Source organism: Oryx dammah, unplaced genomic scaffold (assembly GCF_014754425.2).
Source record: "Oryx dammah isolate SB20612 unplaced genomic scaffold, SCBI_Odam_1.1 HiC_scaffold_1205, whole genome shotgun sequence".
Taxonomy (NCBI): domain Eukaryota; kingdom Metazoa; phylum Chordata; class Mammalia; order Artiodactyla; family Bovidae; genus Oryx; species Oryx dammah.
The window spans coordinates 1-7,821 of record NW_024071335.1 but is presented as its reverse complement, the minus strand read 5'-3'; the positions used below and the strand labels follow the sequence as shown (position 1 = coordinate 7,821).

Sequence of the window (7,821 nt, the reverse complement as noted above, 5' to 3'; positions counted from 1 at the left end):
CTATGGCACAGCCAGTATGACTTACTTACAACCCAAATCTGGCTACTCCCCAGAAACCAAGAAGCTGACGTCCTTGGCTTACACGTTGCTCACACCTCTGCTGAATCCACTGATCTACAGCTTGCGAAACAGTGAGATGAAAAGAGCTTTGATGAAATTATGGATAAGAAAAGTGAATTTACATACATTCTGAGTGTGTTGTAAAACTGTGTGATATTTGGTCTTGTCTGACTGTACTCTACTTAAGTTTACTTATGGTGAAAATAGTTTACATTACTTTCTATGAATCAATCTGTTGAGTTCTCCAAGTTTGAAAATATATTAAGGAAACATGTCTCTTTAGATAGTGTATTCACATTCGTTTTTCATAGATGTATAACTTTGATGACATATGATATAACAAGTTATTTATCATTTCCTCTATTGTGAACATCCATGTTGTTACTGGACTACAGTCATTAAGATAAAATTTTAATAAAAACTTGATCCATAAGTTCATATGTATTGACATTTTATTTCTGTATGATAGATTCCTTAAACTAAGCTTGAGGGGATGAAGAAAATGTGTAGTTATAGATTTTAATAGCTGTTACAGAATAACTTTTCAAAATCTTTGTAACTCCTTTTGACTGATCTGAAGTCCCACTCTGGTGAACTACTGAAATAGAACTTCAGGAGACCAACAAACAGAGGAAATTTAATCTCGAGTGAAAAGCTATCCCAAGAACATGTAAAGAAAGTTGAGTTATTTCGGGAGACCAAACTGTTCTACTTAAGGGACCCACACAGATTATAATTCAAAACAGAATTTCTCTTGTTTCTGTTCTACATATTTATCCAATGTTCGTGACTGTAGAACTCCATGGGAACTTCCTAAAGTCTTATATCTTTTTCATTTGTAGACCACAGTTTTTAAGACATTTGCTAAATTTCCCTTTGTTGGCCTAAAATGCCCCCGATACCTTTCTCATAAACAATAGATAATGTTTTTTTCCTGTGGGAACCAATATGGTAAATAAATGAGCATATTTTCTATAGTTGCTGAGGCAGACCATAACTTATGATCTTTCCAGCATGATTAATTTCTCATTTTGCAACATTTGGAAGATTTAATGCTTGCTTCTAATTTTAATGTTGCTACTGAGTTGGACAGGACTTTGTGACTAAACAACTGTGAATAAAGACCCTTTCATTGAATTGTGTTATAGGAGCTCCTACTGTCCTTAGTTTCTGCTCCAGAGATATTAGTAAATGGGCAAAACATCCTTTGCATTAAAAATTTTTTTTAATTTTGGCAGAAAACAGTCTTTATGGACAACTGTTTCTGACAAAAATGAGTTGTGGAGATAGAAACCTGATTGTGTTTTTTAGAAAGGATCCCTGTGATGGGATTGATAGAGTATGAATCATTCAAAGTACATATTAAGCAGGCCTCCCTATGCCTGGTGAACTTGAAACATTTGTGCTTGGGGTATTATCCCGCCATAATGAATGATATGAGAGGGATCCTTGAATTGGATTCTGTGATGAAAATTCCTTCTCTTCAGCATAAGTGGTACATTTCCCGCTGGACACAGATTCAGTTCAGTTCAGCCGCTCAGTCGTGTCCGACTCTTTGAGACCCCATGAATCTCAGCACGCCAGGCCTCCCTATCCATCACCATCTCCTGGTGTTCACTCAGACTCACGTCCATCGAGTCCGTGATGCCATCCAGCCATCTCATCCTCGGTCATCCCCTTCTCCTCCTGCCCCCAATCCCTCCCAGCATCAGAGTCTTTTCCAATGAGTCAACTCTTCACATGAGGTGGCCAAAGTACTGGAGCTTCAGCTTTAGCATCATTCCTTCCAAAGAAATCCCAGGGTTGATCTCCTTTAGAATGGACTGGTTGGATCTCCTTGCAGTCCAAGAGACTCTCAAGAGTCTTCTCCAACACCACAGTTCAAAAGCATCAATTCTTCGGCGCTCAGCCTTCTTCACAGTCCAACTCTCACATCCATACATGACCACAGGAAAAACCATAACCTTGACTAGACAGAAATAAAAATAAAGTCTGACACTGTTTCTGCTGTTTCCCCATCTATTTCCCATGGAGTGATGGGACCAGATGCCATGATCTTCGTTTTCTGAATGTTGAGCTTTAAGCCAACTTTTTCGCTCTCCTCTTTCACTTTCATCAAGAGGCTTTTTAGCTCCTCTTCACTTTCTGCCATAAGGGTGGTGTCATCTGCATATCTGAGGTTATTGATATTTCTCCTGGCAATCTTGATTCCAGCTTGTGTTTCTTCCAGTCCAGCATTTCTCATGATGTACTCTGCATAGAAGTTAAGTAAGCAGGGTGACAATATACAGCCTTGACGTACTCCTTTTCCTATTTGGAATCAATCTGTTGTTCCATGTCCAGTTCTAACTGTTGCTTCCTGACCTGCATATAGATTTCTCAAGAGGCAGGTCAGGTGGTCTGGTATTCCCATCTCTCTCAGAATTTTCCACAGTTTATTGTGATCCACACAGTCAAAGGCTTTGGCATAGTCAATAAAACAGAAATAGATGTTTTTCTGGAACTCTCTTGCTTTTTCCATGATCCAGCAGATGTTGGCAATTTGATCTCTGGTTCCTCTGCCTTTTCTAAAACCAGCTTGAACATCAGGGAGTTCATGGTCAATGTATTGCTGAAGCCTGGCTTGGAGAATTTTGAGCATTACTTTACTAGCATGTGAGATGAGTGCATTTGTGCGGTAGTTTGAGCATTCTTTGGCATTGCCTTTCTTTGGAATTGGAATGAAAACGGACCTTTTCCAGTCCTGTGGCTGTTGCTGAGTTTTCCAAATTTGCTGGCATATTGAGTGCAGCACTTTCACAGCATCATCTTTCAGGATTTGAAACAGCTCCACTGGAATTCCATCACCTCCACTAGCTTTGTTCGTAGTGATGCTTTCTAAGGCCCACCTGACTTCACAGGATGTCTGGCTCTAGATGAGTGATCACATCATCATGATTATCTGAGTCGTGAAGATCTTTTTTGTACAGTTCTTCTGTGTATTCTTGCCACCTCTTCTTAATATCTTCTGCTTCTGTTAGGTTCATACCATTTCTGTCCTTTATCGAGACCATCTTTGCATGAAACATTCCCTTGGTGTCTCTAATTTTCTTGAAGAGATCTCTACTCTTTCCCATTCTGTTGTTTTCCTCTCTTTCTTTGCATTGATCGCTGAGGAAGGCTTTCTTATCTCTTCTTGCTATTCTCTGGAACTCTGCATTCAGATGCTTATATCTTTCCTTTTCTCCTTTGCTTTTCACTTCTCTTCTTTTCACAGCTATTTGTAAGGCCTCCCCAGACAGCCATTTTGCTTTTTTGCATTTCTTTTCCATGGGGATGGTCTTGATCCCTGTCTCCTGTACAATGTCACGAACCTCATTCCATAGTTCATCAGGCACTCTATCAGATCTAGTCCCTTAAATCTATTTCTCACTTCCACTGTATAATCATAAGGGGTTTGATTTAGGTCATACCTGAATGGTCTAGCGGTTTTCCCCACTTTCTTCAATTTGAGTCTGAATTTGGCAATAAAGAGTTCATGATCTGAGCCACAGTCAGCTCCTGGTCTTGACACAGATTAGATTCAATGAATTTCAAAGTGTTGGCAAATTAATTGCTGCCAAAAGGGGTAAACTTCCTTAGAGAATGGAGCAAACTGCTCAAGGAAAGCAGCAATAAGAAGTATACAAAACACACACACGCACACACACACACACACACACACACACGTACAAGAAGTATACAAAGGGAACCTTCATTCTGGGCTCATCATCTGGTTCTGGACAAAGCCCAGCCTGCAGATTCATTCATCTCTTCACTCTTTTGCAACTGAGCCAAAGGTCTTATTGTTCAAGACAGTTTAGGCCCTTGATTTTCACAAATACTCAGTGAGATCAATAATTTATGATTATTTTACAGGGAAAATAATGGAATTTGGGAGGTTAAAGTATTTGCTTAAATTATACAAACAAGTCTAGGCCTTTTGATTCCCAGTTTAAAAGGTTTGTTTGAAATCATTTGTACCTGATATTTTTCTAGACAATTTAAAGTGGCTGTACATTTCTAGTACCTATGGTCAAAAATTCTTGGTTGAAAGGGTAGGTGGGAGGGTATCCAGGCTTTTTACAAACAGGCTTCCATCTTCCTGACCTAGCTTGTATTAGGCCCTGCAGAAACTGTATGTTCCACCCAAGCACTCCTCACCCTCTGGCTCACCTGCCTTTGCTCATGCCGTCACCCCACCACTCTCTTCTTTCCCCAGTTGAACCTTTATTTAGTCTTTGTTTCTGCCTGCTACTGGGAGGTGTCATGGTGACATTGAATCTTGTGTGAGGAGGTGCTTGTTCCCTATAGGAATATGAGGTGCTCCAGGTTAGCTCTCTTGAGCTTTCTCAACTGAAGGCCCAAGTTCAAGCCTCTTTAGCTATTGTGCAAAGACCTGAGGAAGCACATACAAATTGACTGCAAATTCTCCAGGGATGGATTCTCTGTGGCATATGATTCGGTGTCATAATGTTCTCGATTCAGTGTGAAGTGCACTGAATCACTGAGTTGTGTTTATGGGAAGGTGGCTTCTGACTAGAGGTGAAACTTCTGACAAAGCAGTGAACTTTATTGTCTGAGTCTACAGGTAAGGAAGTAAAGGTTCTGCTGTGTGCTTGTTAGTGGGTTTTCCATTTGTAGTTCATCTTCTACTGATAGAGATACCATTGAAGTTATGTCTCAGTGCTCAGGAATTACTAGACACAGATCAAGCATTTGAATAAGTAAGACACTTTGGTGTTGATACTGCTCAATTTCTTTTTTCTTTCAGAGAAAATGTTGAGGTAATAGAAATGTGTACCTGGAATGCACTAATCCTGAAAACTTAGAAGATTGCAACTGGGAAGGAACTTGGTAAATAAGTCCAACTCCAACATTTTTCACCTGGAAGGTTGACGTGATCTTCCTAACTATTCCATGTCAGAGAATAATCAAGAGAGCATTAGGATGTTCTAAGTTACAGAGAAAATGTGGAGCACCACTGGTTTGTTGCTCTTTCCATCATGAACATTTTGTTTCATATATTCGTTTAATTAGTCCTTTACAGGTTTTCCACTTTGTTTATATGATATTCTAAGTTTTCTATTTTTAGCACTTATCCACTTTTAAGATTTTTAGCTGAATACACATTTCTCGTTTTTCCCCCACTAGAAATGGGTTTAAATATTTGATCCTATTTTAATTGATTTAGGTGATTTTTGACAACCAAAATATAATTGCTATGGTTGATACAGGCATTTGATTTTAATACAAGACTATAGGCAAATTCAGATATATATAAGTCAACCCACCATGGCTGTCTGCTGATATTTGAATGATCTGTACCCAAGGCAACATTTTATGTTTTCAATTGCTCCTCTGTCTTCCTGGATTCCTCATCTCCCACAGATGTTATTCCCTGGTTTTCAAACTATCATAGAAACCTGGAAGGCCTCCATTCTAGTGCTGTTGTCATCAATTACATTTTGACTTGAGTAAGTCAGCCTTCCTCCTGTCTAATTGCCCTTCCACCTCTGACTTCTTGTGATATAGTTTTTCATCTCTCCTCATTTAGACTAACATTTTCCTCACTGAAAACTCTAAGACCATTGTAATTAATCTTGTTCCCTGACAGTGTTTATACTGATTTAACTTGTCATGTAGATAGAATATTCCTTAAAGGTGGAGTCTGCATTTTCCTAAATTTTGTTTTCATTTGTTCAAGAAAAAATTGGTTTTGCATTTGTTATGGGTCAGAAAATGTTGTAGGCATTCTTATTATAAAACATAATCTTTGCCCTCCTGGAGTTTATGTTTAATGAAAGAATTTTTGTGTATCTATACATATATATATATATGTCTGTATATGTGTCCATGTCTGTATAGATGTATATATAAAAGTAGTAAATACAATGTCTGTAGGAGATAATGAAAAACTAGAGCATGGTATGAGAGGTAGGAGTTAGAACTACTGGCTTAGAGAGTGAGGCCTTGTTTTCCATTTTAGGTTGTGTGATTTGCTTTCTGTTGAGCTCTGGTGTCCAAAGTGTGCCTTGGAGCATGGAGGCTAAAAATGGCAGATGCTCAATCAATGTTGTTTGAATAATTAATGATTAATTGAACACCTTGGTGAGAAATTTAATAGGAAGGAAGAAAGAGAGGACAGCAAAAGGGAACTAGAAGGGAAACTTTTAAATTATAAGTTTACAGTGAATAAAACATGAGCATTTCCTTAGAACATATGATTATAGGGATATACCAATGAGAACTGTCCCCTCCTCCCACCAATTTCTCATCTGAATGAATTTCTATGTATTTGTCCAGGTACAGTCTGAGCAAAAATCAAATGTAAAGCAAATTCACATAGTTATGGATCACCGAAGACAGGAACCTCAGAAATAAACCCTCTTTGTATGTTTCTGCAGTGCTGTCACATTTAACCAAGTCATTTTGAACTAATGAATAGTTATAACAACTACATATCATCTTTGTTATACTTACAATTATTAAAATTTTATAAAATTATATGTGGGTTACCTTGTTCCTTTTGTGACTTCTTGAGACTATATTTTTAATTAAAAATTTTAATCTGTTAACATTTTTATTATGGTTAAATATGTGTAACATAAGTTTCACTGTCAGTATATAATTCTGTGGCAGTAAGAACCTACTGTAATTTTATATTAAAGGAAGTTCAAATTGTCTTATCTTTTCCATTTTTGAAAATATTTAAATATTTCTCTGTCCAGAGCCTTTTGAATGAAATGATGATAGCCTTAGCCCACATTTACTTTTCATTTATGTCTCGACTTTCTCATCAGCACAAACAGATATGAGCCTGGACACTATATTTTTGTGGTCTTAAATTTCATATTTACATAAAATTAGGAAAATAGGTGATACCTTTAGAAATGTTATATAAGTGACAGCTAAGTTACAATATGTTCCTACTTACTTTAACATTAAGTTTAAATTCCAAACTATTAGTATACAAGTTACAATAAAACTTAGACATTATTTTTTATATATCAGATAGGGTTTCTAAGCTACAATAATTGGTCATTCTCCAAAATTGCCAAGCTAAATTTCTATCAGGATGGGCTTCTCTTTTCATCTTCTGCCCAGATTGTTTGGGGTGACTGCAGATCCTGACTCAGAGGTCTGTAACTTTGTACTATAGACTGTAACTTTGTACTATAATTTATAAAATATGTTTTATAACTATGTTCTTAAAAACAATATATGCTCCACTGTTGACATGAAAATGCAAAACCAAAGCTCTGTGGTTGAATTCATCCTCTTGGGCTTTTCTAACTTCCCTGAACTCCAAGAGCAGCTCTTTGGGGCTTTCTTGGTGGTTTACCTGGTGACTCCGATGGGAAATGCCATCATCATAGTTGTCATCTCCCTGGAACAGAGACTGCATGTCCCTTTGTATCTGTTCCTCCAGAACTTGTCTGTGGTGGATATGGGTATCAGTGTGGTCATTATGCCTGTTATGCTGGTCAACACTGAGAAGATGAGGATTCCTATTTTGGGCTGCCTTGTACAAATGTATTTCATACTCACTCTTGGTGTGACTGAATGTGTTCTTCTGGGGGTAATGGCTTTTGACTGATTTGCTGCAATCTGCCATCCTCTGAGCTACCCAATGATTATGAACAAAATGGTTTTCATGAAATTAGTTACATTCTCATGGGTCTCAGGGATCACAGTGGCTACTGTGCAGACCACATGGGTGTTTAGTTTTCCCTTTTGTGG

At 37.9% G+C, this 7,821-nt stretch overlaps 1 pseudogene; it reads left to right on the top strand.

The window, feature by feature from the left end:
- The first annotated feature begins 7,318 nt into the window (after positions 1 to 7,318).
- LOC120859485 lies at positions 7,319 to 7,813 on the top strand (annotated as a pseudogene).
- The last annotated feature ends 8 nt before the right edge of the window (positions 7,814 to 7,821 follow it).